Below are 11,109 nucleotides of genomic sequence, written 5' to 3'. Positions count from 1 at the left end.
TTACCTTTCCTATTCGTAATACAATTCTAGATTAAAATTACTAATCGTAATAATACAGTACATATAAATCCCTGCAATTCAATCTATATCTATACTATTAATAAAAATAAAATCCTCCATTTTAACTTCCCGTCCAAAACACCCATATACTATTAAGGTTTGCGTAATATTGTAAAAAACGGTAATACAATTTGTACTACAATTGTAAATTAAAATGTTGTAATATAATTCCTATTACAATATATATATATATATATATATATATATATATATATAGGATCACGTTCTGGAACGAACTGGCTGCCCAGGAGAGAACTGCGGACGAATCACAGCGCGCCACTTGTCCGGAATGTAGTTGCATATAACGTTATAACTAGGTGCACGTAATGTTATAACTAGGTGCACCCAGGTGCATAAATGCTAACAAGGTAAATTACTTGCACCTCTAAGTGAAAATAGGAGCACACGTGCAAGTAAAATGTATTACAAGTGCAAGTAAATTGTACAATGAACATCAATACTAAGTGCACCTAATGTTATAACTAGGTGCACCTAATGTTATAACTAGGTGCACCTAATGTTATAACTGGGTGCACATAGGTTGCACCCAAGTGCATGAATGTTAACAAAGTAAATTACTTGCACAAGTGCAAATAAAATGTATTGCAGATGCAAGTAAAAATGTATTACAGGTGCAAGTGAATTGTACACTGAGCATCAATACTAAGTGCACCTAATGTTATAACTAGGTGCACATAATGTTATAACTAGGTGCACCTAGGTTGTACCAAGTGCATGAATATTAACAAGGTAAATTACTTGCATTTGTAAGTGAAAATATTTGCGAAAATAGATGCATGAATATTAACAAGTTAAATTACTTGCACTTGTAAGTGAAAATATGTGCGAAAATAGGTGCACTTGTAAGCGAAACTAGGTGCACTTATAAGTGAAACTAGGTGCACTTGTAAGTGAAACTAGGTGCACCAAAGTTTCAGTTATTTACGAAAATGCCACCGCGTCTTTTTTTTTTTTTTTTTTTTAAATTGCATCTGATTCGTTGATCTGGGCACGTGACGACTGTGAAGCATTCTCATTTCTTACCTGGGCGATAGTACGCACGAGAGTGCAACCCTATATATATATATATATATATATATATATATATAAAACTTTTCTATTCGTAATTAAAATTACTAATCTGCACTATTAATAAAAACAAAATCCCAATTTTAGCATTGTGGATATTGAATAAAGGTTTAAGGATTTGGTGGCAAGCAAGGGCTTGGAAGGTGTATAAGCCGAGGTTAAGGATATGGATTGGGAGAGCACTTTCCTCTTGCGCCACCTTCCAGTTTCCACCATTTCACAAGTCACTAATCTTGACGACAATTACAGAGAGGCAATGAGAGACTTAGCCAAAAATTCCCTCATCAGTTTGAGTAAAATCGATCACAATTAGCATACCTTCTCTACCTTGCGCTGAAATTTCACTATAGATCTCAAAGGTGTGATTATAGGCACTTTACCTACATCAAACATATGCAATAGAAATACCAATTTCCTTTTTATTTTGCGTGATGTATTTTAATAATATTCAACCATTCTTTCTCTATATATTGAAGTGTATAGAAGTTCGTACAGATAAAATGAAGAGCGCAAAACTAGGCACTGGAGTGGAAATCATAATTGAATTCCGAATAATATTCGACTGCCTTCCTCACATAATCCTGAGTAGGAATCAGAGATGATTAGAATTCGTGATTTTTACGGTCGAAACTTTTTTGGAGCATCGCCGATTGTACAACGCCGGCTGTACCAAGGATGCGGTGCGGCGTCGGCTGTGAAGGAGTGGAGTCAGATTGATGGAAAGGTTGGAGAACTTGGAGATTTTGGCCTTCCTTTTGTTGTTCCAATATTTGATTAGAACTTGAGCAAGGTGTAAAGGAGGGCTGAGAAGAAGTGGAGGCGGAGTTGGTGTTCCGCCGGTAGAGCTGTCAATACGGGCTCGCGGGGCGGGGCGGACCTAAACCCTGCGGGCCGCGTGCCTAAACGGGGCGGGCCAAAAAAGCCCGCCCCTTGGCGGGCTTGAATTTTGTTGGCCCGCCCCGCCCCGCCTAAGGCCCGCGGGCATGGCGGGGCCCCCCCCCTTTTTTTTTTTTTNCGCCCCGCCCCGCCTAAGGCCCGCGGGCATGGCGGGCCCCCACCATTTTTTTTTTTTTTGTGAATTGTTAGTTTATTACTCCTTTTTAAAAATTTTGTTATTTGTACATAAAAAAATTAATTAAAATAATTTATACATAACTCACATAAAACATAATTAATCAAACATTAAACATTACATAATTGATTATACATAAGTACATAATCATATTAGTAACATAACAGCCAATAACCTTGTGGTCTAGTGGCATCCGGTAGTGGCATTTGGTTGCACCCCATGTTGGAGGGGGAAGGTTTGAGCCTCAGTGGAGGCGATGCTGACTCTTTGTGCTTCAGTAGGTTGAGAAAGTAGTTTATGAATAGATACTACTTGTAACCGAGTCACTAATACTCAAAAAAATATTAGTTACATAACAACAACAAATAAATAAATAAATAAATAAATAAATATATATATATATATATAATTAAAAAAACAGGTGGGGCGGGCTAAGCCCGTTTTGACGGCGTTTACAGGGCTGTGAATGTGATAGAAGAAGGCGGAGTTGGTGTTCAGCCGATGGTGGCGGAGGCGTTTACAGGGCTGTGAATGTGATAGAAAACCAGGGAAAAACTTAAAGGAGGATACCAAAATATAAAAAGACCAAAAACTCTTATTTTGGACGGCCACTTGATGGAAAATTTGATGGTGGACTAAAAGTAGCAAACGCTGAATAACAGTGGTTGCAATGGGGCAAAAATTAATAAGGTGGACTAAAATTGGCAATGCCTCAATAACAGTAGGACCAAAAAAGAAATTCATTCTATTTGATTTTATTATTTCTCAAAAATATTAATGTGGTTAACAAACCAAATAATATATATGCAATTAATATATAAGATTTAATATTACATATAGGAGATGCATTCATAATTGTGTATTTAAATTACGAATCATTCTATGAAAATCGTCTAAATACTGATCATTTTATGTTTTTTAAGAAGATGAGTCGGTATTGCAAATAACTGTTGGTTCTTCAACAGTTAATCCAGCTCATTCGAAATTTAATGATGAACAAATTTATTTTTCTAATGGCCTATACGCGCCCATTTTCTATTGTATAAAATACAGTGATAAATTTTCCTTCCTTCATCAATATAGTTATAAAAATCAATTCCGTGCATCGCACGGGTGAAAATACTAGTATTATTTAATAACCAAAACGATTTCCATGATAAAATTAAGGGAAAAGGGTCAAATTAGCCCCTGAACAATAGCTGGAAGTCAATTAGGCCCCTGAACATTAAAAAAATGCAATTAGGCCCTTTAACACGTAAAATTGGGACAAAAAACCCCAAAAACCGGTAAATGACCTGCCATTGCAGGTCATTTAGGGTTCAGGGAAAAATCCGCGCCGGTCGCCGGACTCCGGCAGATGGTCGCCTTCCACCATGGAAGGCGACCAAGGTCACCTTTCTCTGGTGGAAGGCGACCATATTTGTCGCCTTCTGCTATGGAAGGCGACCAGATCTGGTCGCCTTCTACCAGAGGAGGGCGACAGTGGTCGCCTTCTTCTGGTGGAAGGCGACCCTTTGGTCGGCTTCCATGGCGGAGGCGCCGGTCGCCGAATTTTCCCCTGAACCCTAAATGACCTGCCACCGGTTTTTTGCCCCAATTTTACATGTTAAAGGGCCTAATTGCAATTTTTAAATGTTTAGGGGCCTAATTGACTTTCCAGCTATTGTTCAGGGGCTAATTTGACCCTTTTCCCTAAAATTAATATAATTACATAAATTTAATAAAATGTCACGTAATATTAAAAGAATATATATATATATATATATATATATATATATATATATATTTCTGTAAAAACATGCATTAAAATATAAACTTGTGAACATATCTGGGTCGTTCGTTTTTTCAATCTATGATTTTGATTTGTTTTAATTTTGAGAAAAAGATCAAATAAACCCCTAAAATTTACCTGAAAAGTCAATTAGATTCCTAAACTTTTTTTTTGAAGAATAAACTCACTTTCATTAAACAGAAGAATCAAACAACACTAGAAAGAAACCGAGGGCTAGAATCCAAATATTCAACAAAACCCCCCCTCATTATTACATAAAGCATGATACACCACTTTATGAGCAGCAATATTACTACTACGCTTAGCAAAAACAAAACAAACATACGGTAAAGATTGCAACAAAAGTCTAATATCATGAATAATAGTCTCAGAAGGAGAGAAATCCATTCCACTTTGCACCGCTCTAGTAACAACCTAAGCATCAATTTCGAGGATCACCCGCTCCCAACCCATCTGCTTTAACCAACTCAAACCCTCTCTAGCACCCATAGCATCCGCTTCTCGAATCGAATAAAGGCCCTTCATGCTAGTCATACGCACTCCTGTCACATAGCCCGTCTCATCGCGACATACCCATCCAAAACCCATCCTCCGGTGATCCACATCCATTGCGACATCAATATTCAACTTCAAGTAACCCGGAGGTAGAGAATGCCAAATAGCCGAAACATGAACATCACCGCTAGAAATGAGTCCAGTCCTATGCGTTGCTAGGTTCACAGTTTTCCAATTCTCGCAAAAAGCTAATGCGTATTGGACCACTGTCTTAGGAAGCATACATTTGTTTTCCTAGCGCATAGAATTACGATTTTCCCACATTGATAAGCACACTATGACCACCTTCTCTAACATGTCCTTGGGAAGTACTACCCACATTTCCTCCAACCAAGAATGAGCCGAATCCACATAAGATAATTGTCATGTTGCATTTAATTCTTGCCAACAATCACGAGCAAAGGAGCAGTTAGCAAACAAGTGAATGACAGATTCATTGGCCAAGCCGCACAACGTACACACTTGATCACAATTAACCCGCTTCATACATAATAAATCCTTCGCAGGGAGACGCATTGAACAAAGAGTCCCAAAAACATTTAGTTTGTGGAGGAATATTCAAATCCCACACCCCCGTCCACCCTAACTCCCTCACATTACTCACAATCCCCTAGCTAGCCTATAAGCGCTCTTCACCGTATAAGATCCTTTATCCTCCCTACACCAATACATAGAGTCACCAACAGCTGAAATCGGGATAAGAACACTCATAATAAAATCAACATCCCTTTGACAGAACATATCTCGCAATAAATAATAGTCCCACTGCTTACGACTTAGGCAAAACAAATTTTGAACACTAGGCTTATTTAAATAAGCAGGCTCCAAGGTAATAATATAAGGGTTATCAGCATCCGGTAACCATGGATCCCCCTACACTCTCACCGTACTCCCATCCCCTACTCTCCACCGCACCCCTGCCCTCAACATTTCTTGAGATTCCTGAATACTTGACCACAAAAAAGAAGGGTTGGACCCCACCCCGCGTCAAGGGAAGAAAAATTCAGAAAATACCAGGCCTTAAAGACCTTTGACACAAGAGCATCAGGATACATAATAAACTTCCACCCTTTTTCCCAAACAATGCCAATTTCATTTCCCTCACCGTACGAAAACCCATCCCTCCATGCACCTTAGGCTTGCACAAATCTCCCCACGTACTCCACCTAATCCCTCTCCTCCCACGCCCTTCGCAACCCCACCAATAGGAGTTCATGATCCTCTCAATCTCCTTACTCAATCCCTTTGGTAATAAGAACACCTCCATAGCATAGTTAGGAATACTCTGCAGCACCATTTTCAACAGAACCTCCCTACCACCCCTAGATAAGAACCTATTACCCCAACTAGATATCCTCGCACGCACCCTGTCCCGGATAAAACCAAGGATCTCCCTCTTTCGACACCCAACATAACCCGACAAGCCCAAATACTTCCCTCTACCCTGTTGTTCATGAACCCCTAAGACCTCACAAACAACCTCCTTATCTTCCCTATGAACATTCCTGCCGAGCACAATAGATGTTTTGTCCAGATTGACCCTTTGACCACTCGCCTCGCCATACTCCCTCAAGACCTCCATAATAACCCCTGACTCAAGATTGTTTGCCCGAAAGAAGAAAAGACAATCATTAGCAAAAAAATAGATGGGACACTTCAGGAGCAGTCCTAGCAACTCTAATTGCATGCAACAACCCCTCCCTCTCCCAAGAATACAACATGACACTAAAACTCTCAGCCACAAGAATAAACAAACACGGAGAGAGAGGATCCCCTTGTCTCAACCCCCGACTCGGAACAATAGGGCCCTATTCCTTCCCTTCCACAAAGACTTTGTATTGAACCGTAGAAACACACTCCCTCATCAATTCTACCTAGCGCTCACTAAAACCCAACCCCAGGATGACTTTCCCTAAAAAGCCTCACTCCACCCGGTCGTACGCTTTGCTCATATCAACTTTAGGAGTCCCAAAACCACCCCTATTACCCTTATGTCTATTTAAGGAATGGGCCGACTCAAAAGCAATTACAATATTATCTACGATAGATCTACCCAGGATAAAAGCACTTTGAGCACAAGAAACCAACGAATCACACAAACCCCTCATTCTATTTGATAGGACTTTTGCAATAATACGATAGAGAACATTACAAAGGGAAATAGGCCGAAACTTAGACATTAAAGACGGGGATTTAATCTTCGGGATTAAAACAATGTGGGTTTCATTCACACGAGCAGGTAAATGACCAGAATTCACAATATCATGGCAAAAAGAAACTACCTCATCACCCAGGATGTCCCAATGAGTTTGGTAGAAAGCCGGAGATAGGCCATTAGGACATGGGGACTTATTCGGATGCATGGAAAATAAGGCCAACTTCACTTCCTCCGCACCCACCGGTCGAACCAAACAGGCACTCTGTTCAGCCGTTCAGCCGTGAGTCGCCGCTCCAAACACGCCACAACAGGTCGCGTATCACATTCATTTGACAAAAACAACTTGGAAAAATATCGAGTCATAATTTCACCCATCTGCGCATCATCCGTCACCACCTCCTCACCTGGCTCCCGCAAGCCATGGATTTTATTTCGCTGCTGGTGCTTGTTCACAAATGTATGGAAAAATCAGGAATTCTGATCACTACTCGTGTATCACAGTTCGTTAGCCCATTGCTTCCACTTGTCACTATAATTTTGGAGCAAACATAAATACCGCCGCTAGGTTTCACCAAAACTCCTCACCCCACGGCATTCCTACTCCCTCACAAACTCCCTAACCGCGACTCACACTGCCGCAATTCTGCCCCCTCATCCCGGTTAACTCTCGAACCCCAATCGCACACACGTCGGCCACACTCCTCTAATCGCTCCACAAGATTTCTACCATGCTAAGCCTGCCACACCCTTTCCAAAACATGTCGACAATCAGGATGCCTACCCCAAGCATTCTCATATCTAGGGCGACGCCTAACTCTCACAACAACACTGCCATTTGTGATCAACAGCAAAGGTAAATGATCACTATTCCCTCCCTCAACAGACCTACCCCTCGCCCTAGGGAAAACATCCCGCCACCCGCCGGAAACCAATATTCGATCCAGCTTTTCTTGAACCCAGTTATGAGTCCCCCTACCCCTTTCCCATGTAAATTGGAATCCCTCAAACTCCATATTTGTTAACCCACTCTCACACATAGCCTCCCAAAAACCTTGAAAGAGCCAAAGGAGGATGAGGAATTCTCCCATGTTTTTCATAATCCCGTAAGAGATCATTTAAATCTCCTATTATAGCCCAAGGTAAAGTATTAAGAGTAGATAAGTACCTAAGGAGGTCCCATGATTCACGACGCCGTCGCCTATCCAGGTGGCCATAATAGCCAGTTAACCGCCAATCCGGAGTACCCCCATCACCACTGACTTTCATATCAATATAGTGCTTAGAGTATCCCACCACTTCCACAGTCACAGCTCCGTTGCATAGCAATGTTAATCCCCCACATCGACCAATTGCGTCAACCACAAAGCAATTGTCGAACTTCAGTCTAACTCGTACCCCTTCCATACGCCTACTCGAACTCATAGTCCCAGACAAGAACAAAATATCAGGCTTGTATTGATTGACCAAGCCCAATAGAGACTAAACTGCCAATGGATTACCCAACCCACGGCAGTTCCAAGTCAGGCAACTCATTGGGCCGAGCAAGCCTGGAATCCAAGGCCCACCTCATCACCAGAAGTCTACTTCTTAATGACCAATGGAGAAATACCTGAGACAATACCACCCCCACTCTGTTCAGTAGCAACCACTCCCTCACACTCCTCTCCTGCATTAACAGCATAATTACTCCCCATGCACTCCACTCCCTTCCGTCCCTCATTAATGCCCTCCCCATATTTATTACTCCCACGACTGCCACCCTCTCCCTCACTAATCATGGAATTAATACATTTATCACCTCATAAATGAGCCATTAATGCCCCAATGGATGTAACGGTTTCACGCACCGCTCTACCATCCACTAGAGCCTCTTCGACCGTCGACGGGTCTAGGACTAGCCAACGATTCACCGGAGCCACATTACTCTTCCTACCCCCAGCCCGTAACCACGATCCATATGGCTTCGACATCCCCAACGTCATCTTCTCCGGTCTCTGCGGATAAAACCGGTCACCATGCCCGATAACAGCATAATAAAACCACTCCCCACCTGGATTCTTCAACTTCAGCTTCGGTTTCAATGGTTTCGCAAGCGTAAGTTACATGAATTCTCATAAAAGATTTATGGCCACCATCAAAATTTCGGGGATCAGCACAAACAAACCTTCCAACAGCATTCGCCACTAACACAACCACCTTTTCAAACATGAATCCGCCTGGCAAATTGTGAACCTGCATTCAAAAAGCAGCCTCGTCTAACCCAACCTCCAAAGGGTCCTCCCCGTTCGACAACCTCCTCAATACCACTAGGTTCTGCTCGAATGTCCACGGTCTATCGTCCACCACCTGGGATATATCACGCTCTTGATATAACGTAAAAAGAAACCTATGATTGCCAAGTTCACGAATATGCACTCCTTTCTCCGAACGCCAAGCCGTAGCCATAACGTCCCGAAAAACTACAAACTTTATCGGATGATCAGTCACTACACAACCAACTACTGCATATCGAAAATCCAAAACAGGCTGAACGATATCATCACCTTCAATGACCACTCCCTCCTCGTCGTCTATGATTGTGAGGGCCTCGCAAGCGTCGACCAACTCACTAGTGCCACCCTTCTCCATGGAACTTAGATAGGAAAAAACACTCAGGAAAGATGAACAAGCCAAACCCTAAACGGAGAAAGGAAAAGAAAAAACAGTAAAGACTCTCCACAGAACGAGAGAGAGGAAAACTTTTTTTATCATTAAGTCCCTAAACTTTTAAAAAGTGCAATTACACATTTTAACATGTTAAATTGGGACAATAAAGCCCAACAACCGGAAAATGACCTGCTATTGCATATCATTTTAGTTCAGGCTAGAAAACCTGACGACCAACGATGGTCGCCGGTCGCCATTCCCGGCAGAAGGCGACCAACTCTGGTCGCCTTCCTAGGCGAAAGACGACCATTTGGTCGCCTTCCGTAGAGGAGAAGGCGACCAACGACAATTTGGCGTTAGTCGCTGGATTTTTTGGCCTAAACTGAAATAACCTGCAATAGCAGGTCATTTTTTTTTGGGCTTTACTGTCCCAATTTAACATGTTAAAGGGTGTAATTTCACTTTTTAAAAGTTTGGGGACCTAATTGAGTTTTCAAGTAAAGTTTAGGGGCTTATTTGACCATTTTTCCCTTTAATTTTTTTTCGGACTTATTAGTACGAAACGTCTTATGTTTTTATTTGGATTGGGGAGGGCGGGTGGTTATTGGGAGTTTTTACTTTTATTCTCTAAGTCTCCCCAATTCAATCGCTATTGTTTGGAACCAACTCTATGCACATTACGTTTATTCTCTTCCATGGCGCAGCTTTGGAGTCGTAGGTGCCACTCTCCTTTCATGTAGATGGTACTCACTGAGAACCGCGGAGGAGGCAAGCGACGGGGGCCACCGGGAGCAATTGTCAGCCGAGGATTTATTCCCCCTTTTATTGTCGGTCGAGTCGTCGTTTTATTGTTGTTCTTGTTGTTGTTGGTGTTTGTCTTATTCGTGTGTGTGTGTATTATTGTTGCAATTGTTGGTTTGGGTTTTCTGTTTTTTCCTTTTGTTGTTCTTTGAGGTGGTGATAGTTTGGTCTATGGTTGGATACTGTGAGTATGAACAAAATATTGCTTGAATTAATCCACTAATTAATAAAGGGGAAACAAATTTTTAAAACCTCATATATTGTGTGTTAGGGCTGAGTCCAAAGTCTTATATTTGAAGAATGGTATTACACAGTAATTTATTTTGTATAGTCCGCGTGCATTGTTTTGTGGGACTGTGTGCAACCCTTGTTTTTTTTTTTATTGTTTCTTTCTTATATATATATATAGGCCATTATTCAGGTGAGTCCACCATTTTCCATAAGTTCGTGTGGACATATCTGGGCCATTGAATACTTCAGATCAATGGCTTAGAGTAACTGTGCTTAGATTTAATGGCGGAAATCTGTCTACACGTACTCATGGGAAATGGTGAACTCATTTGATCATCAGTGTATATATATATATATATATATATATATATATATGATTTGGATCTAGTGAGATCATCCTATTTAGACGAGATCATGAGATTACATCTCGACCGTTCATTGTTTTTGTTTAACGGTTCAGATTTTATTATAATTATTTATTATTTATTATTGTTTCTCGGTCAGTTTTGGGATCAGGGAGGGCTTGATGGTAATTTTAATTGTTATTTGCATAATTACGTTTTGTGAATCCCTTATTTTACTCGATTTTTTTCCTTTTGCGTTTGCGTCTCCCACGTTTTTCCGCTGGTATCCATCCCTCGATTTGGCGCCGGTGAACATCCTCCCTCGTTTTGGCGATATACATTTTCCGTAGGTGATATCTTC

The sequence above is a fragment of the Ipomoea triloba genome, chromosome 2, assembly GCF_003576645.1.
Source record: "Ipomoea triloba cultivar NCNSP0323 chromosome 2, ASM357664v1".
In the NCBI taxonomy this organism is placed as follows: domain Eukaryota; kingdom Viridiplantae; phylum Streptophyta; class Magnoliopsida; order Solanales; family Convolvulaceae; genus Ipomoea; species Ipomoea triloba.
The sequence above is the reverse complement of the archived record's forward strand: the minus strand, read 5'-3'. Positions refer to the sequence as shown.